The sequence below is a fragment of the Pelophylax lessonae genome (genome assembly GCF_965119305.1).
Source record: "Pelophylax lessonae genome assembly, chromosome: 9".
Lineage (NCBI taxonomy): Eukaryota > Metazoa > Chordata > Amphibia > Anura > Ranidae > Pelophylax > Pelophylax lessonae.
The window spans coordinates 169993092-170021036 of record NC_138776.1 but is presented as its reverse complement, the minus strand read 5'-3'; positions in this window follow the sequence as shown (position 1 = coordinate 170021036).

Here is a 27945-nt window from a genome sequence, read left to right as displayed (position 1 = left end):
GGCTAGGGGAGGCAGCATCCAGCTGTCAGTGCACTGAAAAGAAGGAAAAATAAAAACAAAAAGAGAAAAAAAAAGAGGGAAAAAAAAACAAAAAGGAGAGATCCAGGTAGCATGGAAAATTGGAAAAGGCAGCAGGAAAGGAATGGGGGAAGGGGAAAGGGAACAGTAGCGGCTGGAAAGGAAGGGAAGGGTCGACATCCAGGTCCATCACCCCCTAGTGGGGCAAGCTCTCAAATCCCACAGTCCGAGGGGACCAAGGCACCTGTTCCCCCCCCCCCCAAGGGGGGCCAGCCAAATACCTGATCCAGGGGTCCCAGGTCCTGTCAAACAATCGCATGTTATCATTAAGTAACGCTACCATCCATTCATTTATCATGATCCAGGTCAGCCTGGCTTTGAGCAGTTCAAACGGCACTACAGGGGTGCGCCATGAACGAGCGATTGCAATTTTGGTGGCCGTGAACACGAAGGCTATGAGATGTTTGGTATGTTTAGGTGTCCCCTCGATTGGTTTGCCCAAAAGAGCTTGTTGGGGAGCTTTCACCAGGTTGACTTGCGTTAATGAATAGATAAAGTTATAGATACGGATCCAAAATCGTCTAACTTTTGGGCAAGTCTACCAGATGTGGAGGACAGTGCCCACTTGTCCGCAGCCCAGAAAACAGTCAGGGGACGCAGTGCGAACTGCCGCCGCCAGCATGACCAGGACCATGTACCATCGTAGAAACACCTTGTAGTTAGCTTCTATTAAGGAAGTGTTGAGTATGGATCTAGATTAAACTGTGCTAAAGAGTTCCAATCAGCTTGGTCCAAATTCTCATTAAGATTCTCCTCCCAGCGTAGCATATACGATAGTTTATTGTCATCGTCATGCAGTATATTATAGATCGTGGATATATAGCTTTTTTGCTTATCCAGCGTATGGCACAGATACTCCATTAGTGTGGAGGTAGTGATGTCACTCTTAAGCTTAAGGGAGGCTACAAAATGAGAAATCTGAGCATAGCGATAGTATTCCCCATCAGGGAGGGAATATGTCTCCCGCAGCTGGGCTCTACTAAACAGTCCCCGATGGTCACACAAATCAGCCAACCTGAGAAACCCCTTGTTAGTCCACCACTCATACCGAGGGGCAAAAGCCCGGTGGGAACGAGGGCTTGCCCAGTAGGGGTTTCAATGGAGCATGGGGGGACTTAAACGTATGTCTGCCCGACAGCCTATCCCATATCCCCAAGGAAAGGGACAGGGTAGGGCAGAGTACTCCTGGCCTGTCCCTGGCCCGTAACCACATCACATGGTGGATTGGAACCTGTAGATGGGCCGCTTCCAATTGCATCCAAATGGAAAGAGGATCTTGGGAGTGAAAGCGAATTAAGTGGGCGAGTTGAGCCACATAATAGTATTTGCCCAGATACGGTACCCCCAGTCCCCCTCCCTGCTTTTTAAATATGTCCCATGCTGAGGGCTATCATTGAAATATCTTTTTGTAATGAAAAAAAGTTCTTTAAATTATAGACCGTATACATTGATGTATACAAGTCTTAATGCAGACCCTGGAGTGGTCAATGATGATTGACCAATACCACAGCAATTCACATATAACTCTAAATTAATATTTATATATAAACAAATGTACAGTTTGGATTAGAAACTGAAGCAACACAGTATGTGGGTATATTATAAATATAATATTTGCAATGTATTTATATTGGAGAGAGAATTCTATACTGTGTGTGTGTGTGTGTGTGTATATGTGTGTGTATACAGTATGTATGTATGTGTGTATATGTGTGTATATATATATATATGTATATATAATGTAACAGTATCTAACAAGAGTGAGTACACCCCTCACATTTTTGTAAATATTTGATTACATCTGGTCATGTGACAACACTGAAGAAATGACACTGTACTACAATGTAAAGTAGTGAATGTACAGCTTGTATAACAGTGTAAATTTGCTGTCCCCTCAAAATAACTCAACACACAGCCATTAATGTCTAAACCACTGGCAACAAAAGTGAGTACACCCCTAAATGAAAATGTAAAAATTGGGCCCAAAGTGTCAATATTTTGTGTGGCCACCGATATTTTTCAGCACTACCTTAACCCTCTTGGGCATGGAGTTCACTAGAGCTTCACAGGTTGCCAATGGAGTCCTCTTCCACTCCTCCATAATGACATCAAAGAGCTGGTGGATGTTGGAGACCTTGCGCTCCTCCACCTTCCATTTGAGGATGCCCCACAGGTGCTCAATAGGAGACATGCTTGGCAAGTCCATCACCTTTACCCTCAACTTTATTAGCAAGGCAGTGGTCGTCTTGGAGGTGTGTTTGGGGCCATTGTCATGTTGGAATACTGTCCTGCAGCCCAGTGCAGTGCTGTCCCCTCAAAATAACTTTAACACACAGACATTAATGCCTAAACCACTGGCAACAAAAGTGAGTTCACCCCAAGTGAAAATGTCCAAATCCGGCCCTAAGTGTCAATATTTTGTGTGGCCACCATTTTCAAGCACTGCTTTAACCTTCTTGGGCATGGAGTTTACCAGAGCTCATATATATATAATATAAATTCAATGGTGAGGCGCTTTTTCTAAACCTTATTTAAGCGTGATAAGTGCAATTGACCCTATTACACTAGTGGGGTCCCTTGTGGGGTGTTGTGAAGAGCATTGTGGGTGTGGAGTGAAGTGGAAAAGATCACGTGTCGCTTCATAATTGTGCACTGATTGGATATTGTATAGAACTCTATATTGGAAACCTATGTTGTTTTGGACTTTTTTACGAATTTGGGATTTCCACATTGATCAGGATTGAATGGGACTTGCATTATTTACATTTATGTGGATCACATTTTTCATGGTTTTATATTTTTATTAAGTTTATGATTTTATATTGCTTTAATTGTATTAATGAGTTGTCATTGAGAGTTCTTTATTTTATAATTATCACTATTTAGGCACAAATAATAAGGTTTAGAAGAAGAGCTTCACCATTGGATATAATGTATCTTGCATTTGACACCATTGTGATAATTGTAGGTAGTAGCTGCTCTTTTTTGCTTTTTATATAGTGGTGTTGAGTTATATTAGTGCAGGATACCTATATTTATGTGTGTGTATGTATAAAATATATAATATAATTTTATGTATAGTGACAGTACGAGGTTCGTTTGTCTTTTGTCCAGAGCGATGTCTGTTGGTTGGAATGTGCTCTAGACTGCACACAAATTTTCCCGCACGACAGAATTCTACTTCAGAAGTGATGTCATGTGTTGGATTGCTTTCTTTGTGTTCTTTCATCTCTGAGCATGCCTAGTCTTGCTCAGAAGTTTTTTTGCCCATCGAAATCTGTACTAATGAGATGAAAATCGGACGTGTTTTGACGGTCGACAAAAATTGTATAGCCTGCACACCAGGATTTTTTCGCCCAAAAAAGTCAGAGTCGGTTGTCGGAAGCACCATACCAACAAGCCGAAAATCGGCAGATCAGTCGTCGGATGAAATTTCCCGGCCGAATTTCTACCCGTGTGTACCGGGCTTTAGACCAGAGCGGAGCTGTGGGTGTTAAAGTGAAGCTGGCCGCATTGAAAAACCTATGGTCTGGGTGACCAGCATAAAGCGCAGAGGTACTGTAATTAAAGCTGAGTGAGAGCTTATAAACAAGGTAGGCTAGCATTTTTTCATTTGGGCATATTGCTGGAGAACAACTCCTGGGAAACCTTATGTGTTTTGGACTTTCCATCTTTCTTTTAAAAGTGGGCTACCAGGCTTCTAAATATAGTTCCTGACTGAAGTGTGTAAGGGTTGTGTGTATTGAGCCCATGAAAAGCTATATGCGACATCCATTTTATCAGGTCTCAGCCTTGTTTGTCATAATAGCAGTGATCTTACCTCCCTCCTACTTTTAATTCATGGAATCCATAGCCTGTTATCTCAACTTGGGGACAGCAGAAACCAGCACTTAGGCCTTTGCAGAGCTTTAAACAGCTAATTGAGTTCTGCCAGGATGTCTGTTTCTGCTGACTAGGTCTATTGTAAAACTATGACCAAATCCATTAAGAATACGTAACATGCCATAAAATGTATACCCAGAACTAATGGGAATGGTAAAAGGCATTCAGGGCCAAGAAGTGACCCTTCAGAAGATCTCTGCCCAATTCACTACTTCTACACACGATTCATAAAGTCAGACATGAACATGACAAATTAATAAGTATATATTTGAATGTGGAATATCATACTGAACATATTGAGGTCCTACATATAATTAGTCAGGTTAAAAAAAAAAAAAAGGTACACAAGTCCATCTAGTTCAAACATGACTAAGCTAGCAAATGCAGAAGGGAAGATGGCAGTCGGATACCTCCTGGGTTACAGGCTTATCCGAGATGTCCTGTGTTTAGTATCCCTGGACACTAAATTCAATGCTGAACAATAATCTATCAGTTTAAAGACTGCAACCAGTATATATTGGAAGATATTATTAGTGATATAAAACTTTCTGTGTAAGGGAGGGCCATGATGCTGTCATAAACCATGGCCATTCCTCAGATGCTTAACTGGTCCGATAGCCTCTGTCAACACCCCTTTTTGATCCCTTAATAAAAAAAAAAAAAAAGGGAGTTGCCAAGACAGTTGACAGTTCTCATGTACTATAGAACCAGGAACATCTGTCAAGTTTGAGAACCGATAATACCTGACTCATCAACTGAACTCTGCTAAACCAAGGACACTGCAAGTAATCTTCCTGTTTTTACTCCTTTCGCCCCTGTAGCTTAGATGTCTCTCTCTCTCTCTCTTTCTTTGTAACACTTTTTTTTTTTTTTTTTCTGTAAATATTTTATTTTCATCAATTTGATCTTTTCATTATTAAACTTTATTTTGAAAAGCTTTAAGGCTTTTAATGCAAACAAATTGAATCCCTGTCTCTTGAAGAGCGCTACTAAATACAATCTCTAAATATACCTGTCTGTGGTGACAGTGTGTGTACAGATGTTTATTTTTTACAATTGTTCTTGCTAATATTGTCAAGGGTTGATAGATAGGCTCAAAAGCTATCTGGTAGCAGTTTGGGGTTTAAGGGTTAATTTCTCAGTTAACGTAACCAAGTGACAATAACTCACAGGGTGCTGGCACCTATATTGGGTCCTGCTAGCTGGAAAATCTTTGCGCAGGGTGCACCTGAGAGTGGCATTGTTGTGTAAATGACAGCGCGGTGTGAGATTGGCCAGTCATTTGTCCCGAGTTGGTGAGGAGGGCAGGGGTCTGATATCCACAATCATCACAAAGTGAAAAACGCATTTACCACTGAGCTAATGACCCCCCATTTCACAATTATATATATATATATATATATATATATATATATATATATATATATATATATATATATATATATATATAATCTCACACACACTCTGCATTCTCAGGCTATAGTACGTTCCTGCGGTTTCTGGTCTAAGCTGTGCCTTAATTTGAGTTCTCATTTTGACTTACCAATTAAAGTTAAAGTAATTTAGTGTTTATCATTTTATCACTGGAAATAGTGCAGGCTGAGCGTATCAACATGTTAATGCTGCAGAGCAAAAGAACAATGTGCGCATTATCTGCAAACTTAAAAGATTACATTTTGCAATATTGTTTTACCTTCACTGGTACATAAGTGTTTTCTTTTTAATTGGTTTGTGCTTGAAGTAGAGCTGAACAGTAAAACTGAGATAATTTGAGCTTCATTTGCTAAAGGACCATGAGAATGAAAATGGTCTTAAAAAAATTTGAGATGACGTCATACAACACTTATTTTATTTTTCAATTTTCAGTTGCCGTCTTTTCTCCACCTCCAACTTATTTTTGAGTCTTGTTCTTTTTGCTCCCTGTTTCTTAAAATGCTAATTTTCTGGCTGTCTGAGATTTTAGCTATTTGAGTCACCAGGACTACAAATGATCTCATGGGTTTACATATCCCTGGCAGAACTTGTAAGATGTGGATCATTTTTAAAGTATACATCATTAGACCATATAGATTTTATTTTATTTGTATTGTGATCCATAATAAACTATTGGGCAGAATAGCAAAATCAATAATTAAATGTACATATAGCATTCAACACTGTAGCTGGCATTTCAGCACTATGACATTTCGTATTTATATAATAACGTTTAGATTTGATGTTAATGTTCTTTAGAAGAATCCAAAATCGAAGATCTCCAGCCTTATACATCTCATGTATGAAGAAATATATGCAGAATAATACCAATACAATATACTATATATTCTACTCCTAAACAGAAGTTTAACAATTGATTAATTTCCAAAGCCACGATTAAAAAGAAAAAAGTTATTTTAATCAACTATAGGGCCCTGCCCATTGCTTAAAGTGTTAATAAACCCAAAAAACATGTTCCATTGAAGCTTACCAAATGTTAGATGTGATGGCTGCATTTGTTTTATTTAAGGTTTTTTTTTTTTGTTTTCCTTTATTTTCACCTGGTGATCCTGGACAGTAGGTTTGTAATTTTTACACTTCCTTTAGCTGTCCAGCAAAAGTGTGCTGAGACAGACAAACCATTTAACACTTTTAGGGGTGCTTACAATGCTCAATGTTTATTCATTTATGTAAGATCTTTATCTCAAAAGAAAAAAGTTTGCTTTAACTGCTTAAATAGTATCAGCTGGAGTTCAACTCTCCCAAGACTGACAATGCTGCTGTCTAAATTGCTCGACTGACCTTCTTTTTTTTTATTCCAGATCCGCTCTGTCCAAAACAAAAAAAAAAAAGTTTTGCATTTTAGTTATACTTTAGGGCAACAATCAGAGGAAATTAAAGCTTTATCTTCCTACGCATTTCATGATCGTAACAGCTTTCTCAAGGTGGAAACTAGGCATTAATATTTGAAAGTATACAAATGCATGTTAGATGCATATGTAATAATCAATCCCATAGAACAGAGGGAGAGAAACATGGGAGATTGCGAGAATGAAAATAAAATAAGAAATAAATACAAGAAAGGATGCAGGGGGGGGGGGGGGGTACAGAAACACGTAAACCACAACGCCAAAAAAAATACACATACCAGGTGGGTTCATTATGTCTGACTGGGCAATGGGGAAGCTGCAGAAAAGGATCCAAGGCCACAAAAATGTCCACTGTACATCAGATATCATAAATACATGAGACTGAGCACCTCCCTGTACCCCCAACATATGTATTCTTCCTGCACTTTTCTGTAACCCCAACACCTCCATGTCCTTCCAGCCCCTTTCTGTATCCCCTGACATATCTGTGTCCTTCCGGCACCTGTCTGTACCCCCAGCTTATCTCTGTGTCCTCCCGGCACCTGTCCAGTTTTCCCTAGCACACATCTGCATCCAGTGCTCTCCCATCAAGCACATCCCTGCCTGCAATGCCTACCCCCAGCACACCTCTGGATCTCAACCCTTTCTCCCCACCACTTGAGAAATCACTGGTACACTCACTATCTTCTTGCTGATTCTCTGATGCTTGCCAGCCAGGAAGAGTACAAGATGAGGATGGAGCTAAAGGGTTTCAACTCTCCCACAATTTCATGGCTGGGTATGCAGGCATGTCTCTGCTTTTTTTCGCAAGCCTGCTGATACCCAGCCAAATGTGTTTCTCAATGAGGGGATGTATCAGAGTAGCCTATGGTTTTTGCTGATGTTAAATGTTTTTAAGAAAGTGGTCCATTTTTTTTTTCCTAGGGCTACATTTTAAAAAAAAAAAAAAAAAAAAAAAAGTTTTATAAAGCATTTTTTTTTTTATACAGTTAGTTATTGGTCTCTACCTAAAGCTTCTTTTTTGTGAAAACTAATGTTTTCAGTCTGTGTCTACTTTGACTGTGTTCTTTGCCTGAGTCTGCTCTGAGTGTGTATAAAGGGGAGACTATCTCTATGGATTAATGAAATGGAAGCACCACGTCCCAAATGAATATTGCTACAAGAGAAAAGGATTGGGCGCCAAAAACAGGGGACTTTTCAATTTGGGTGCTTGGTAAATCATGTATAAGGATCAGAAATTGAAGAAAGATATAAAGGAAATTGTACTTTATTGAGAATAACAATAAAAGATACTGTAATAATTGAATTACAATATACAAAAACAATTGTGGTATTAAAAACAGATGCAGTTTACAGCCATATTCATTGTTACAAATATAGGTAATTGTAGAATCCTACACAGGGGTAAATAGTAGTAGACTGTATACTCAGTTACCATCCGAAATAGATGATGTCTGTGCAGGAAACAAAACAGCCTGCAATATTAACCCGAAATGTTTCACGGCACTGTCGCCGCTTCTTCAGGGGTATTTTGTGGGGGGTTTCACACTATATATTTGTAATGAAAGCACTAAGATAAAGAAAAATGGAGAGAAAACCATAAGTATGTCAATCATATAAATATATCCAAAATATACAAAATCTTCAATATCAAAAAGGGTATCAAAACATATAGAGGCATACGATGTTAGTAGTGTGTCCATGGATAGAAACATCAAAGTGCATATATAGTCATACCTGTCTGGCATCAAAAATGGCCCGGTAATGGGGATAGGACCGCAAGGTAAGGGGAGACCCCCCCCTGGGGCGGACACGGGAGACAGACCACAGAATCCAGGCAAAATTGCGGCTAATAGGTGTTAAGGTCTAGAAATTCAAAGCAGACGGACATATAAGATTAGTAAATCAAAAGTATTACCGTCAGATGTCCCAACTCAAAAGAGGAGACAACTGTATGAAACCATATTAAGTGATAAACTATTGTATCTCCACAGCGAATCCCAGGAATATACTTCCAGGGCAACCATTCATGTGGGACCATAATATAATCTAGAGCATATTGACCATATAAGCTCTTACCTCGACATCTCCCACAGGTAAGTATGGGCAGGGACTGGGAAGAGTATCGGTAGTGTTGATACTCGATCAGGACAGGTCCACAACGGTACTGCCTGAAAGAGGTAAATGCACAGTGTATATATGTGTCTATAAAAAAGGAATTGTTGTAGGCAACAAGGAAAAAGGTGTTTGCTATAACAGGTTGGTAGGTGGTATTTATAGATAGTAATAACAAAATATACCAATAGGGGAGCAATACCCAAAGGTATGACCAATAGGAAGGAGGAAGGGCCTTATAAATACATATGTATGTAAAAATAGCTTACACATGTATGTAACAATAGCTTGATGGAAAAAGCCATACATGTGCATACCTACAAACGTGATGTTTTAATAAGTATGTAGGCATAAAAAATGATGAAGTATATCTTATAGCGAAAGTATGCATTTAAATAGAAATTAGGGCCATCTATGAGTTGCTCCATCCCCTTACCTTGCGGTCCTATCCCCATTACCGGGCCATTTTTGATGCCAGACAGGTATGACTATATATGCACTTTGATGTTTCTATCCATGGACACACTACTAACATCGTATGCCTCTATATGTTTTGATACCCTTTTTGATATTGAAGATTTTGTATATTTTGGATATATTTATATGATTGACATACTTATGGTTTTCTCTCCATTTTTCTTTATCTTAGTGCTTTCATTACAAATATATAGTGTGAAACCCCCCACAAAATACCCCTGAAGAAGCGGCGACAGTGCCGTGAAACATGTCGGGTTAATATTGCGGGCTGTTTTGTTTCCTGCACAGACATCATCTATTTCGGATGGTAACTGAGTATACAGTCTACTACTATTTACCCCTGTGTAGGATTCTACAATTACCTATATTTGTAACAATGAATATGGCTGTAAACTGCATCTGTTTTTAATACCACAATTGTTTTTGTATATTGTAATTCAATTATTACAGTATCTTTTATTGTTATTCTCAATAAAGTACAATTTCCTTTATATCTTTCTTCAATTTCTGATCCTTATACATGATTTACCAAGCGCCCTAATTGAAAAGTCCCCTGTTTTTGGCGCCCAATCCTTTTCTCTTGCTGTGTGTATATGTGTGTGTGTGTGTGTGTGTGTAAATTCCCTCTCCATATAATTTTCACCAGAATCAGATTTTCCCCTATCTCTTGTTCTGGTGACAATTAGAAAAGATTGGATTTCCCACCGCTTTCTGTCTTTTTGGTTCAAACTTTTTATTGGAGAACAAAGTAAACCGGTAACAACAATTTGTAAACAGTGACAAGATGAGTACAAGCCAGATGCGCTAACAAAATAACGGCTACAATAACCATGGGTCAAACTTAGGAGTAGGTGTATAAGAGGCAACCAGGGGGGCTGTGGCCATGACTCTGTGACTGGCTTAGCCAACCCATAGGCACCCCATAAAGGGAACAGTCTGTGCCCAGGTGGGGAGGCGCGGCCAAGCAGCAAGCGAAGCAAGGGTGAACAAAGCCCAGTAGCTCAGTAGCACGTGAGAAGGGATAGATGGGTGCGATAATCCACATGGTAATGCAACTAGACGGGGGAAACAGAGGATACAATAAGTAAAACCAGGAAAAGCAGGCCAAACCAGGGACCCTGCGGGGTGCACTCTGTAGTTCTTGACAGGCTCAAACAGGTGTGTTGTTGGTGCCAGAACAAATCACGTAGAGAGGTGGAGCAGGAAAGGGGTCACCCTTTTCTGTCTTAATGACAATGGTCATCAAAGTATATACAATAAGGTCACCTGTGGAGACTCAGACAACAATAAAGCCCACACAGATGGTCTAACCCTTCCCTGCACTATCTACAATTAGTTCTTGTGTAGCTTACTTTTTTAACCACTTGCAGACCAGTCATCCATTACACTGTCTGTGATTATACACAACGGGAACCTATCAGCAAGTCCTGGCCAATGATTACAATCAACACAGAGTTCTTTGCAGAAAGAACAATCTCTGTCCCAGACACTGGCTGCAGGGACCTTTTCTGCCCACATTCACCTTATTTGTTGTTGCTCTATTTTCTCTTACTGTTACAGTTTTGAGGGACTGTGTTCTTGTATTTACCCTGAAGACTATTCCTGGTTTGTTAAAATCAGAATTCGACATGTTCATTAAAGGAGCTGGTCACATTGGCCTCTGTTCCATGTACTCCAATGTAGAAGCTGGACAGTCTGTTACTGAGGGTCTTCTGCTATTGTCTGTTAAGGTGTTATGTGTTCATACTTATGATAATGTGTAATGTACTTTGTTGTGAACTCAGTGCCAGCAGTCTGAGCTGGGATGGGATCTATAATTATATCATTGTCTGTGTGGACATAAGTCACCAAGATGGCTAGTTGTTTAATTTGCTTACTGTTTACAGTTTGTATTGTTATAATCATCCCTCACCTAATTGTGTGTTTATATAAATTCTGTGTGAGTTTTCAATAAAGAGTTCCAGAGTATTTAAGCTAGTGTTGGCTAGATTATTGGGTGCTATGCAATATTCAGCTATAATATCTGGTTCCCTGGTCCAGACTGGAGGAACCTATATATCTTGATGGGAGCACAAAAGCTGGGTGCTGGTTAGTTCTGACGCACTCTGTTTCTCATCCCTGCACAGATTAAGAAACTTTGTGATCTATTTGTAAAGGCAGCACACTTTACACACATTCCATATAGTTGGCACACATTTAACTTCTTTATCACCTTTAGATGTTAACACCTTCCCAGCCAGTGTCACTAGTACAGTAACCGTGCATAGTATTATCAGTGACCACTGTATTTGTCACTGGTGATGTCTGTGACAGTTCCCCCCAGCCTTAAGCCTTGTACACATGATCAGATTATTGGAAGAATTTTTGAACATTTTTTGTTGCATGCTATTCTCATTTGGAAAGTGAAGAGGTCACTTAAAGCGGTTGTATCCCGCTTTTTGACACTTTTACCTACAGGTAAGCCTATAATAAGGCTTACCTGTAGGTACAAATAATATCTCCTAAACCGGCACGGTTTAGGAGATATTTACAGTGCATGCAGCCGCTCGCGCGAGCGGCGCATGCGCTCTGAAGGTCCGGGGGGACCTTCAATTAACTTGCCGGGAGCTTGCCGGAAAAATCACTCCCGCGCGCATGCGCGGGAGTGACGTCATCGCGGCTCCGGCCAATCAGCGCACTGGAGCCGTCTCTTTCGGCCAATCAGCGCGCCGGAGCCGCCGAACCCGGAAGAGACGACGAGGGATCATGGCAGCGCCCGCATCGATGTCCGGGGGTCCGTGTCGGGGCTTCGTTTTAAGGTAAGTTAAACATAATGGGCTAGTATGCGATGCATACTAGCTCATTATGCCTTTTGTATTGCAGGTTTTTTTTTTTTTTAATAGGGTTTACAACCGCTTTAACATACGAAAATTCTCGTACGACAGAATTCAACTTCAGAAGTGATGTAATGTGTTTGAATTATTTTGAATGCTTTCATTTCTGAGCATGCGTAGTCTTGCTCTTACGACTTTTTTCAGATGAAAACTGTACTAATTAAATGAAAATTGGACATGGTGTTCACGTATGATAAAAATGTTATAGTCTGCACATCCAGTTTTTTTGCCATATGAAAATACATAATCGGCTGTCAAAAGCACCATACTAACAATCTGAAAATCAGCAGATTGTTCGTCGGACAAAATTTTAGTTCCCTTTTTCTTATCGGGTGTATGGGCATTTAGTGTCAGATTGCTCTCCGCACTATCAAAGTCCTGTTATAAATCACTATAAAAACAACAAGGGAAGTGTAGCTCTTCATTGTTATTAGTAAGCAAAAATCCTGTTTGTGTAAACAAAGTCCCAAGATATAAATCCGTGACTTTACTTTAAAGAAATCTTCTGTTTATACCAGGGTGAATCCAACAGTATGTGTAATATCTCACCACTCACCAGAAAGTAGAAAAAAATCCAGCATCAAATATACACACTTCACCCAATGTGTTTGGGAAAAACCTATCAACAACTGTGCACCAATCTAAACACTCACCAGATGGCAAACAATGACATGCCTTAGACTGTTGCTGGGAAGCGAAGAGTCATCCTGCTGAAGTGTTTTAATTGAGTGATGGTCTACAATTGGATCAAGCACTGTGCAAAAAAAACTCACCAGTGGGGGCCCATCTGATATTCCTATAGTGTAGTATTTTATTTTTAAAATCGAGTACATAAGCTGCAGCATAAAATCAAATCAGGCCAAAAAAACTGAGTGATAGGCGGATTCCTTATACATGTGCCCTAACCAGTTGCCGACTGCCTCCTGTATATTTACTGTGGCAGGCTGGCTCGTACAGGCAAAACTACGTAGATCTACGTCGCTCGCCTGGAGGGAGCTAGGGGGCGAGCGTGCCCCTGCCCCCGATCGTCAGCGGGGAAGCCGATGCTGGTGTCAGGTGGCTCCGATTGCCACCTGACACCCGTGATCGCTCCCCGCTGATAGAGAAGGACGGTCGGCTGTTGTAAACACAGCCGACCGTCCTTCTCTCTGGGATGATCACAGAGCTCATGTGATCCTGCTATATAGGAATACACTTATTGTGATTTTTTTTTTTTTTTTTAACCAAAAATATGTAGCAGAAAACAAATTGGCCTAAAATGGTAAAAAATTTGGATTTTTATTTATTTATTTTCTGAGAATGTCGTATCGCAGAATGTGAAAAATATATATATATTTTTTTTTTTTAAATTGTCGCTCTTTTTTTGTTTATGGCACAAAAAATAAAAACCGCACAGGTGATCAAATACAACCAAAAGAAAGTTCTAAAAAAAAGGACGTCAATTTTATTTGGGTGCAGTGTCGCACAACCGCGCAATCGTCCGTTAAATTACCCCAGTGCCGAATCGCAAAATAGGGCCTGGTCATTAAGAGGGCAAATCCTTCCAGTCTTAAAGTGGTTAAACATGGTAGGAGCGGTGGCTTTTTTTGTGTTAGTTTTTTTTTTTTTGGCCTTATTTGATTTTATGCTGCAGCTTTTGTACTTACTAATCACAATAAAGCACTGCACACCCCTTGTTGTTTTTATTATTTCTTGGAGGTTGTATGTTCACTTTTTGTGTGCCAGCTGCTAAATACTTACTGTATACGGCACTCACTTTTTCTATTATAAGATGCTGATCACCACCATTAGTATTAAAAAAAAATGTAATCCAGTATATATACTATAGTTTTTAGGCGCTATAACTTTCATGCAAGTCAATCAATATACACTTATTTGCTTTTTTGTTTTGTTTTTTTATCGAAGACCTGTAGCAGAATAAATTTTGGCCAAAATTTATGAAAATATTTTTTTATTTTTTTATTGGATATGTTTTGTAGCAGAAAGTAAAAAAAAAATGTGTGTTTTTTTTGTGATGGTTTTTTTTTTTTTTCAAAATTTTCCCTCTAATTCTTTTAATTTTTTTAATTTGAGTTTACAAAAAATAAAAAAACTCAGTGGTGATCAAATTCCACCAAAAGAAAGCACTATTTGTGTGAAAAAATGATATAAATGCAATTTGTACAGTGTTGCATTACTGCACAATTACCAGTTAAAGTAGCACATTGTTGTATAGCAAAAAATGTCCTGCTCGTGAAGTAAATTATTCCAGAGCTCAAGTGGTTAATGCATTGTCCTTTTTATTGCAGTTTCAGAATTAATAACTGTTCACTTGTATTTTCTGTTTTCCTAACAAAGAATAAAAGGACACAACATCTGATCAACAATAATCAAAATATTTACATCTAAATGGTGTTTTTTTTTTTTTTTATATCCATGTTTATAAAATCAGTGGATCTATTCTTGCTGTAGTCCATTGTGAACAGTCAGGTTAGCAAGAAAAAGCTTGCTATAAACTTGAATATAGGAAAAATATACATCTTTATATCACATTTAGGGCTGTATGGTCTTCCGCAGATCTGTCAAGATCAAAGAATGACAACTCAATAAAGCCCCAGATTATTTTTCTTCTCACTGAAGATGTATTCATGTAATAAATGTGATCATCTCAAGATAGTGGAAGAAAATTGTCATCTTCTTTGGAATAAAATAATTTAATAGTAGGATTCTTTTATGTGGAACCAATAGAGTCCTTGACGTGTTAAGAAGCTATTGTTAGGACGTCTAATTAAATCATACACTTGATAAAATAATGAAACACTTTTAGAAAATTTAATAAAAATATAATCTAACTTTAAAATGAGTTTAAAGTAAATGCCGATATATTGAATTCCTCTGCCTTTTTTAAGTTTAGTGCTTGCATTTCATAGTTTAACACAGATATGTTACAAATAGGGTTAGAAGGCTACACGTTCTGAAAGCATTTCCTCGCGAGTAAAAAAAAAAACAGTAACTGTGTTGAAAAAATTATTAAAAGTAAGATGGTTTTTCTTACAATTAATAAAAATGAATCCTTGCTTCTTGTGGCCCCCAATTTTTTTTTTTTTTTTCAATCAATAATTTTTATTGAATTTCAAATACAGGTGAAAAATAGAAAATCACATTAACAGAATGTGAAATAAGAAAATAACCACAACAAGGTAGAACATTATCCAAAAGTAGGGTTGAACGAACACGGACTGTATTATTCGTGTTCGTACCGAATAATTGTTTTTTTGTTACCCGAACATGGACCTGAAAACTTTACTGTGTATTCGGGTGAAAATCCGTGTTCGGTCGTTTTATTTCCGGGTTTTGCATGCATTGGCGGGCTTTCAACAGCCAATCAACAAGCGTTTAACTGGTGTGCCTTAAGCCATCCTAGCCATGCCTACAAATGTATTAGTAGCTGTGATTGGCCATCTGAAGCATGTGACCAAGTCTTTATAAGTTCCAGCCAGCGCCGTGCGGCGTCATTCTGCTGTGTACTAGTTCAGGGACAGAGCACACATACATGCTGGCTGCTGATTAGGGACAGACAGGCAGGCAAAACTCATTTGTGTCCGCATAGAATTGAGGGACAGGTCGGAGTGTGTTAGGCAGGGCGAGTTGTAGGCATTTTAGGGCGAGGCTGCTGCTGATTTTTAGGGTCAGTTTTCTACGATCGATTTTGCTGTGTGGGAGGGGTTTTCAGTGACCGATCTACAATCTTATCAATCCTTTTAGGGAGAGGCTGCTGCTGATTTTTAGGGTCAGTTTTCTACGATCGATTTTGCTGTGTGGGAGGGGTTTTCAGTGACCGATCTACGATCTTATCAATCCATTTAGGGAGAGGCTGGAGATAGGCAGGTGTCAGTGGTCCACATCGATTTTGCTGTGTGTGGGGTGCAGTGAACACAATTTTTTTTGCCCACTGAGGAGGAGGGAGAAAAGTATTTTTCTATCAGTCACTGTGTGCAGCATTTTTCCTTCAGCTGTGCTGTGCTGACTGATCATACACTGCTGTGTTCAGTGTTCAGTTCACATGTGCTATTATTGAGTGGTTTCAAAAATCATACACTTTTTTCTATTCTACTATTCAATATACAGCCTTGGGTTAAAAAAAATTAAATTGTGGCCTGCAGCAGAGCTGAATGATATTTGGGGTTTTTGGGGTTCATCTCATACTTCTGAAGATTTGAGGGTGCTGCCTGTTCCAAACTCCTCCTACTCCTCATCCTGCCTTTAGGGGTACAAACAATAGTAATTGGGGCCTAGTGTGGTTCTGTACGTGTGAGATACATACAATTTTTTTGATCATATTTTCTATTCCGCTATTCAATAAAAACCTTTGGGGATCAATTAAATTGCGTGATAGTCTGTGTCGGTACGTGTGAGATACACCTTTCCAATTTTTTGGGCGCATCTCATACTGCCGAGGATTTGAGGGTGCTTCAGTCTGCCTCCTGCCTGTTTCGAACTCCTCCTACTCCTCATCCTGCCTTTAGGGTAGAAAAAATTGTAATCGGGGCCTAGTTTGTGTTTGTACGTGTGAGATACACCGTTTTGTAAAATTTGTCCTATTCCGCTATTCAATATACACCCTGTTTGAGTGTAAAAAATTAAATTGCGGGATAGTCTGTATCGGTACATGTGAGATACACCTTTTTAAATTTGTTTGGCGCATCTCCTTCTACTGCAGAGGATTGCAGGGCGCTTCAGTTTGCCTCCTGTTCCCAACTCCTCCTACTCCTCTTCCTCATCCTCCCTTTAGGGTACAAAAAATTTTAATCGGGGCCTAGTCTGTGTTTGTACGTGTGAGATACACCGTTTTTTATCCTATTCCGCTATTCAATATACACACTTTTGGGGTAAAAAACATTAAATTGCGGCATAGTTTGCATATTTGACTGTGAGATACACCCGTGCGATACTGTTGTTGTTTTGTTCCGCTATTCAATAAACACCTTTCTAGGGCAAGATCTTAAATTACAGAAATATGAGGAGACCGTCAAATAGGGGCCGTGGCCTGGGTCGTGGTGCTGCTGGTAGAGCTCCTGTTGCAAGGAGAGGACGTGGTCGATCTGTGCCAGCTGCACGCACAAGTGAAACACCTTCCTCAAGTGTTAGTAGGCGACAGAACCTGCATCAGTATTTGGTAGGGCATCATACGCCTCTAGAAGTGATGATGAGGCCAGAACACAGAGAGGCGATAGTAGATTGGTTTGCTGCTGACAGTGCCTGCAGTTCCTTCACATTGTCTCCCACCCAGTCTACTGCAGAAAGGTCAGAGTTGGCACCTGCAGCCGATGTCCAACCGTCTTTCACCTCACCCCCTTGCAAATCAGGCAAGCAGTCTGAGCCCCAAGACATACAGCAGTCTCTTGTTCTTTTTGAGGACTCTGTCAGCAGGGTTTCCCAGGGCCATCCACCTAGCCCTGCCCCAGAAGTGGAAGAGATTGAGTGCAGCGATGCCCAACCACTTATTTCTCAAGATGAGTACATGCAAGGACCATAGCAGCACGTCTCCGATGATGACGAAACGCAGGTGCCAACTGCTGTGGCGTTCAGAATTGTGGAGACCGACAAGGAGGGCAGGGGTGAAGACTGGGTGGAAGATGTTGTGGAGGACGATGAGGTCCTCGACCCCACATGGAATGAACGTCATGCAGGTGACCTGAGTAGTTTGGAGGAAGAGGTGGTGGTCGCACAGTGCCACCAGCACAGCAGAAGAGGGAGCAGGGTGCAGAAGAGGAGCGGCCGTGCCCTAGACACTACGCCTGCTACTGCCCAACGCAGCAAGGGAACGAGCGCACCAAAGTCAGCTCAAAGGAGTTCTCTAGTGTGGAAGTTCTTTAGAAAATGTGCTGATGACAGGACACGAGTGGTTTGCACCCTGTGCAATCAGAGCCTGAAGCGAGGCATAAACCTTCTCAACCTGAGCACAACCTGCATGATCAGGCATCTAAGTGCAAAGCACGAGCTGCAGTGGAGTAGACACCTTCAAAACCAAGAAACGTCTCTGGCTCATCCTGCTTTCTCTTCTGCTGCAGTCTCGGCCGCTCCAGCCACATCTGTAGTAATACCGGCACCTGCCACCCCGCAAACAGAGGATCTGTCAGCAACACCACCACCTGGGTCACCAACCATCTCCACAATGTCCCATGGAAGCGTTCAGCTTTCCATCTCCCAAACACTTGAGAGGAAGAGGAAGTACCCCCCTACCCACCCGCGATCCCTGGCCCTGAATGCCAGCATTTCAAAATTCTTGGCCTTTGAAATGCTGTCATTCCGTCTGGTGGAGACGCACAGTTTTAAAAACCTTATGTCTGTGGCTGTCCCACAGTACGTCGTGCCCAGCCGCCACTACTTTTCCAGGCAAGCCATCCCTTCCCTGCACAACCAAGTGGGGGAAAAAATCAGGTGTGCACTGCGCAACGCCATCTGTGGCAAGGTCCACCTAACTACCGATACGTGGACCAGTAAGCACGGTCAGGGGCGTTATATCTCCCTAACGGCACACTGGGTAAATGCAGTGGCGGATGGGCCTGAGGCGGATAGCAATTTGGCGCATGTCCTTCCACCACCGAGGATTGCAGGGCGCTTCAGTTTGCCTCCTGTTCCTAACTCCTCCTACTCCGCTTCCTCGTCCTCTACCGCCTCCTCATCCGGACAGCGTAACACCTTCACCACCAACTTCAGCACGGCCAGGGGTAAACAACAGCAGCCAGTTTTAAAACTTGCCTGTTTGGGGGAAAAACCACACACCACGCGAGGAGCATGGAACAGCAGACAAATGAGTGGTTGCTGCCAGCGAGCCTCAAGCCCGGCCTGGTGGTGTGCGATAACGGGCGAAATCTCATAGCAGCTCTGGGCCTAGCCGGTTTGACGCACATCCCTTGCCTGGCGCATGTGCTGAATTTGGTGGTGCAGAGGTTCCTTAAAAATTACCCCGATATGTCAGAGCTGCTGCAGAAAGTGCGGGCCGTCTGTGCGCACTTTCGCCGTTCTCACCCTGCTGCTGCTCGCCTGTCAGCGCTGCAGCGTAACTTCGGCCTTCCCGTTCACCGCCTCATATGTGACGTGCCCACAAGGTGGAACTCCACCTTGCACATGCTGGAAATACTGCGAGCAGCAGCAGGCCATAGTGGAGTTTCAGCTGCAGCACGCACGCGTGAGTCGCTCTGCGGAACAGCACCACTTCACCACCAATAACTGGGCCTCCATGCGAGACCTGTGTGCCTTGTTGCGCTGTTTTGAGTACTCCACCAACATGGCCAGTGCCGATGACGCCGTTGTCAGCTTAACTATCCCACTTCTATGCCTCCTTCAAAAAACTATTCGGGCGATGATGGAAGAGGATGTGGCACAGGATGAGGAGGAGGATGAAGAGGTAACATTTCCAAGGCTTTCAGGGCAGTCATTCGCAAGTGGCTCCGAGGGTGGGTTCCTGCACCCACAAACGCCAGGGACACAATTGTCCAGCAGGGGCACAGTTCTGGAGGATGAGGAGGATGAGGAGGAGGAGCTGGAGGAGGAGATGGAACCATGTTCACAGCAGGGTGGCACCCAGGCCAGCTCATGGCCATCACTGGTGCATGGCTGGGGGGATACAGAGGACACAGACGATACACCTCCCACAGAGGACGGCCTTTCGTTGCCTCTGGGCAGCCTGGCACACATGAGCGATTTACATGCTGCAGTGTCTCCACAATGACCGCTGAGTTGCCCACATTCTAACTTGTGCTGATTACTGGGTGGCCATGCTGCTGGATCCCCGTTACAAGGACAACGTACCGTCCTTAATTCACTCACTGGAGAGCGATTGCAAGATGCGCGAGTACAAGCGTACGCTGGTGGACGCGATGCTGCTGGCATTCCCACCTGACAGCGGGCCACAGTGGAAGCACAAGGCCAAGGCGGAGGAGGAGGAGGAGGAAGAGGTCGCCAACGCAACCAGGGCACTGCCAGCACCCCAGAAGGCAGGGTTAGCATGGCAGAAATGTGGAAAAGCTTTGTCAGCACGCCACAACAAACAGCAGCACCAGCAGCTCATATGGAACCTCTTAGCAGGAGGAAGCATTTCACCAACATGGTGGAGCAGTATGTGTGCACACGCCTACTATCACAGACAAGCGCAGCCGCCTGTCCAGAGACAATGTGGACAAGCTCACGTTCATTAAAATGAACCAGGCATGGATCCCACAGGACTTTTCCATACCTTGTGCAGAATAGAGATGGATACCGACCTTACCCAGCCATTGTTCTATTTTTGATCTTTCTCACTCTTTTGGGGTGTACCCTCATTTAAAATGACTGAAAAAAAGCAGTGTTGGCTACCTCGTCCTCCTCCACCGCCGCTTCCATCTACACCGCCCATAGGTGTGCGCAGCCTATTGCATTAGGGTGTGCACCCCAAAGTTTAAATACACATGCATGTGTTTGCCTATATGCATATGGCCCCGGTACATTACTCTCCCTGCTGGCAAAGTGAAATAGAAGTGTGTGGCACTTCTCTTATGGCAGAACAGGTCCGAGGGAGATCTTTCCCATCTCCTCACTGGCAAAAAGAGCGATAATGCTAATGTGCCCTAGGTGATTAGGGTGTGCCCAGGCACACCCGGCACACCCTGTGTGCACGCCTATGACACCGCCACATCCACCACCACCTCAACCTCCCTCCTACTCCATATGGGCCTCGTCCTTCACAGATGAAGAACATTGTTTTATTTTTCATTTTTTTTTTTTGTTGTTTTAAGTTCTTTCCCTATCCACATTTGTTTGCAGAGCACTCGCCATGCTCTTAACTACGTTTTGCTGCCATTTGCAGCACTCTAGCCCTTTCCATTGGTGTTTTAGAGCCATTTTAGTGCCTGAAAGTTCGGGTCCCCATTGACTTCAATGGGGTTCGGTGTCCGGGTAAAGTTCGGAAAAAGTCCGGGACACGGACCCGGACTTTTTTTTCAAGTTCGGCTGAGCCCGCCGAACATGGACATCCAGGTGTCCGCTCAACTCTAGTCACAAGCAGTCGTTCCTCCGGTGACACACTGCTTCTCATCAAGATGTCCATCCTTGTCAGCCTTGGCCTGAACCTCTCAAGCTGGTCATCAGACAGGCACAGACATGCGAGTAAAGTTCTTGAACTTGTCCAGATGCATGCGAACTTGGGCATAAATGTTGTTAAAGTACCCCAACGAAAAGCGCTGAGATACAATCGGATGCCTCTAGAACCGACGCCGACAGCTGCTTCTCTCCTCCTCCAACTGTCTCCTTCTCCGCATCCTCCGCAGGACAATCAGCAGGACCGCTTCATCAATTTTTTGCACCACAGGATTCATATTCCAAAACTCAAAAAACTCCATGAAACTCCAAAAAAAATCACAGCTACTCACAAATGCTCTCTCCTCTCTTTCTCTCCAACCAAAATGGCACAGACACGTTGTGCTATTTAACATATTTTTTATTTGGCATTGTGGGAAATTTGGGAGTGCAAAATAGAAGAGGGTTGTGTTTATTTAAAAAATTCTGCTAAGCTTTGACGCGCCTAAACGTGCATTGACGCAAATGCAAAACGCTGCTAAAGGCACGTTTTTGACGCCATCAGAAATAGCTTTGCAGCTCGTTTTTTCTGATGCCCTGTGTGCATGGGGCCTTAATCCATGAGACAGCTACTGTATTTGTATAGAGTAGGCTTCCTTTGATTAAAAATAAAAAAATCCAAACTCCCTACAGCTATGCAGTTGTGTCATTTCTCATTTACAGCAGTGATGTTGCTGTAATTTGGAGTGTGAAGCATATTTTGCTTCACATGTAGGCTTTTTGTTTTAAGTGATTTCTAATGCTTTGTTACTGCATGCATATCAGACTGATGTAGACCAAAATAACCTAATTGAGAAACAAAATATTCGGGTAAGTATTAGGGGGGCTGCTGCAAGCAGAAGGCTTTTTAACTTTTTCTATCTATTTTTTTTTTATAAAATTCATTAAGATAAAAAACTTCTGACTTTACAACCCCTTCAATGCAAAACTATAGGTTCCATTTTGATTTCTTGCAAGATAGTTAAACATTGGCTACTATTGTATCCAAAATCTTAATTTGCTTTCATGAAGCGGCAAAATTCATTGAGTTTGTTTGTTTCTAGGCCAGCTTGTTTATTTTTCTAGTCGAGTGGGATACACAAATTTGCATATGGATATTAAAGTGTGTTGTAAACGATCACCTTGTAAAACAACCCACCCAGTTTAAAACTGGAATGAAAGGCAAAACATTTGTGAATAGATAATAAAAAAAAATAAATAAATAAAAAAAAAAAAATAAATAAATATATCTTTTAGTGATAAACCGATATCGATTTTTCGTTGCTGATACCGATTTTTTGGCCAATGCATATTGGTATTGGCCGATATTGTCTGATATTTTTGTACATTTAAAAAAAAAAACATTTTTTTAATGCAGCTTTGATCGGGTCTTCGGCTGCCAAGCAGGCTGGTTGCCCGGGTCTTCCGGTGGGACGGGAGACCTGGATGAGCCGCGGGAGGGGGGGAGCGTCCCCTCCCGCTCCTTGTAATGACAGCTGAGCGGCTTCTCGGCTGCATCAGTTGCCATTACAAGACAGCCGACCGTCGGCTATGGAAGCCAGTGCCGGGGTGATGCCTCTAGCTGCAGGCATCACTCCAGTACAAGCACTTTCCCGAAATATCGGCAATATCAGTAACCTCCGGCGGCCCTGGATATATCGACTTCGCCAATAATCGTTCGATCCCTAATAAATAAATAAAATATATATATATATATACATACATACATACATACATACATACATACATACATACATACATACATACATACATACATAATATACCTTTTTTTTATAAGTGATCACATTCCCTCTGTTGTAAGCTGCATAAGAGCTGGGGAGGGGAGAAGCAACAGCACAATGAGCTTCCCAGTGAGAGGCTATGCAGAGGGGTGTGTCAGGACAAGCCTGATCATTGAAGGGGAACAGGTTGAGTTCCCAGAAGAGCTGGAGAACTGACCACGATGTTCTCTCCTGCATAGTGTGGTCAGTTTTTTTAAAAGAAAAACAGAGGGATTGGCAGGAACACCAGAGATTTCACACAAAGGAAGCAATTCAAAGAGAACGGGATACTTTTTCATACAACTACATGGTACAGCAGGCACATATCAGGAATTTGAAATGCTGGGTAGGGATGAGCTTCGACATCAGGCGTTTGTGTGTTCGTTGAACACACAAACAAATGGGCGCTCGTCAGGAAGTTCGCCCGCCGATGAGTGCCCCATAATGCACTGCGCCGGTGCAGTGAATAAATTACTGATTGTCTGATGATTGGCCAAAGCATGCACATGACCTGTATGCTTTGGCCAATCGCAGCACAATTTCCGTGATTGGCCAAAGGCAGGGTGCCTTTAGCCAATCATGATTCAGGGGTAAAGTCCACGACCCACACTATATAAAGCTGCTGCTTATACGGCAGCAGTGTATAGTGTGTTAGGGGAGATAGAAGTGACATTAGGCAGCAGGGCTGGCCCAAGACATTTTGCTGCCTGGGTTCAAGAATGAAATGCTGTCCCCACCCCAAAAAAAAAAAATTACACCCACCAAAAGGCCCCCCACATCCATTATTTTATATAAAGATAAAATTTTGAAATAATTATATATACTATTTTATTCTTCCATAACTCACCACCGGACCGGTCCACCAAACACCCACTGTCTGTCCTCAATCCTCCTGTCACTCCTGTGTCTGCCATGTCCACCGCCCTAGAAGATCCAGTCTGCCCTGCGTGAGATGGAGTGCGCTGATGTCTGACGTCATTGCGCACACCACAATCATGTGAGGGATGTTCCACCGAGGGGACGTTCCACCCCCTCATACTCATCAGTTTGCACTACGGGCGGCAGTATGAGATAGAAAATGCCACCCATAACGCACCGCAAACTGATGACACACAAAACTGCTGGACAAAAAAATCTTGGGAGTCAATTTGCTGTCCCTCTCCAAGTGCTGTCTGGGTCCATTGGACCCAGTGGGACCCATGGTAGGGCCAGCCCTGTTAGGCAGGTAGGTAGTGGATTTTGCGCTGTATCTATTAATAGATCAGGCAGTGTGTGTGTGTGATATTTAGATAGATAGATAGATAGAGATATATATATATATATATATATATATATATATATATATATATATATATATATATATATATATATATGTGTGTGTCAGTTGTTGCAGGATATATACCAAGCAGTGTAGTGTAGGGCTGATTCTTATGACATTTAACGTTGCTCACGGCTGTAATGTATTTTATCCACATCACAATGAAAATCCCTTAAGTTTCTATTTGATATAGCATATTTCTAATAACTTTACTCCTGCTGATTGGCTTCTGCATAGAATAGTAAGACACAATTGAGGGAATGGAGTATAACCCAATGGGGGGGGGAAGGGATAGGTCTCTATGTTGGGGATTGTGGAAAGACACATTACCCATACGGTGGCAAAAATGTAGAGGGTATAAAACTCTCCTATTAATTTCCTCCTTCAGTAATAGTTCCCAATCACAGCCAATACCAGACTGAACAGATACATTTTGTCAACACACACACACATGCTCTGGTTAGACCAATTATTTATTATTTTCTACGCAACAGGCACTTGAAATCAAGATACAAAGAATAAATAGGGATTTTAAAAATGTAAAGGCTTTTATGATAATTAACCAAAAATAGAACAAAACTTTAAATTAAATTACCTTTTCAGAATCTTTGTCTGGCTCACAAATCATGTAGTAATTGTTTTTATGCATTTATACTTTGAATATCAATTTTCTTTTTAAGTTGATTTTTTTTCCATTTTTTTGAATGATCTGTTTGTTTGTTTTGTTTTTAATAAAAAAAAAAGGCTCAAAATGAAAGTTTTAAAGAATCGTATATAAATAAGACCAGGCATGTAGACAATGTGGATAATGCTGGTAATAGTCTGCTGAAATGGTTAATGAGATCACATTCAGACAGATCTGATTTTATAATAGGCAATTTTCAGCTTCACATTCCTTCCCTGGATATATCAAAGAAATGGAAGTGAACAGCCGAAGGCACAATTAGGCCAACATCCCAAACAAGATGCAAAAAGGGGTGCCTCTAAATGGGACTTTAAAGAAAAAGAAAAAAACATATATATATATATAGGAATATCAATCAGAAAAACAATTGAAGCCAAACTTTATTTATTTTTTTTAATATAAAAGTTAAAAAGTACAGAATCTTTATTACACATATAATAAAATACAACAAGCTGATACAAATAGGTGGATGCTTGGTGCAAGGAAAAGGCAAACCACCTCAACATGAAACAGTAGTGGTTAATTGCAAAATTGCCAAGAAAGCCCTATAGGAACAACCAATGCATTTCAGAGTATGTTCTCTTTTCTCAGGGGTGATGTATTAGGGTACAATCTTTCTGAAATGTAAATACACAGTGTCATACAGTATTAACAACAAATACATGTATATGAATAGCAAGCATACATAGGAATTTTTGTTCAAGTCAGTACAGGAAATATAGCCTTGGCAGGTAAACAAGTCCAACAGGTGTGAAAAAAGGCTGGTTTCCAAGAAAAAGTGGGAGCCGATCGCACCGGGGCACCTGTAATGGGCTCATACTGTGCCCCAGAGAGAAGCGGCTAGAGAAGGCGAAGTGAAAACATGGACGAAAACAGCCTCGGTCCCTGATAACCCGAAGAGAGGGTAATCAATTTCCGTCAGACATATATATATATATATATATATATATATATATATATATATATATATATATATATATATATATATATATATATATATATATATATATATAAAAAAATGTGTATTAACCAAGAACTATCAAAACAGTGACCGTGATGGAAATACGACATATGCCTTGCATATAGACTTAACGGGGAGCAGGATAGAGTAAGTAGAAGGAAAAAAGAGATAGGAAAAGAAGAGTCATAGCAGGAGGGGAGGGAGGAGAAGAAGGGCTGGAAGGGAGGGGATAGAGAGGGAGAGAAGGAGCCCATGGTCAGATCTCACCCTACCCAAAAATGATCCAACAAAAGGAGAAAAAAAAAAAAACTAAAAGAAAAGAGTCCATCGGTCCGAGCCTATCTTAGAGTGTTACATTCACAAAGGTTGCCCAGGGTTCCCAGATTGACTCGAACTTTGCCTTGGAGTCATTCAAGATACTGTACAACTTTTCCTGGGTCATTATCCAGGATATTTTATGTTTCGCAGCAAGGAAAGAGACCGTAGGTTGTTTCCAATGTTTAGCTATTGTAATTTTAGCTCCTAGAAATATATATGAAATGAGATTCTGGGTGTGCATAGGGACCTTGGGGAGACGATGGCCCAGAAGGGCATATATAGGTGATTGCTCAATCACAACCCCCATAATGCTTCACACTGTATGGAACATTCGATTCCAAAAATTACAGATTTTTGGGCATTCCCAAAAAACATGTAAGTGGCTACCCAGAAGGTCGCAGCCCCTGAAGCAGACTGGGGAAGAGTTAGGGAAAATTGTTGCCAAGCGAGAGGGTACCATGTACCATCGCATCAGGACTTTAACATTGGCCTCCATGAGGCTCACATTGTGAATCCCATGAAAGACTCTTGCTGCACAGGAATGCCAAACATTCAGGTCCCAGTCTGCAGTCAGGTCCTAGAGGAGGAGGGGGAAGGATCTCTGGAAATTAGTCCGAATTGGAGAAGCAGGCGTTCACCATCTTGAAAGGACGAAAAACCATGGTGTGACGAGACCCTTGCTCGCTCGCTTCCGCTCTCCCGAAACTCCTCTGTTTCTAGTGAGTCAGCTTGCAGATCGCAACATCTGATGGTTCGGTCAACCAAGGATCCGGGATCCAAACTACAGCTATGTGCCGTCCGGAATCCATTAGAACAAACACCAGGCAAGGCTGTATGTAAGTTCAAACAGGAAGAACAATTTATTGGAAGAACACAGCACACTTTTTTATACATAATTTGCAATATCATGCCCCCAACAACCGCTTTCCTATTGGTCAATTGTAAAGTACCTGCAGTTCCCCTACTGGTCCTCCTTAGCCATGCAAATGAGGGCTTGAAAATTAGTCAGCAGTGATTGGTCAGATAGCTTGACCAGAAGGACTGCCATGTGTAAGGAGACAGAAGCCCCCAGGGGGCAATCAATGTACACAATAGCCAGACACAGAACAATGGTTCCCTAATGAGCCCTCAATACACATTACTCTGAGTGTCAATACATCTCTTAGCAGACAGCAGGCAAGTTCATTAGCACACCCGACAATAGGTGAATGGAGAGCAACCTCAGACAGTCCGTCTCCTCATTGAACTTCCTGGAATGACCATATTAGGAGTGGTACTTCCTGTCCGGAGACCTCATACTATACAGCGAATAACATCGTCATTTTACAAGGGAGACATTATTCCTGAATGTGACTGCCCCATTTGTAGTAGTCCAAACCATATTTTTAGTGTTCACCACCCTCCTGGTGACCCTGCATCCATAACAGATGCAGGGTGACTTAAACATAAGAGAGCCCCATAAGGCTGGGCATGGTGCCCCCCGACCTCTCTAAAGGAATTTGGGGTACACAACCCCCATGCCCAAAGTGACTCCCGTCA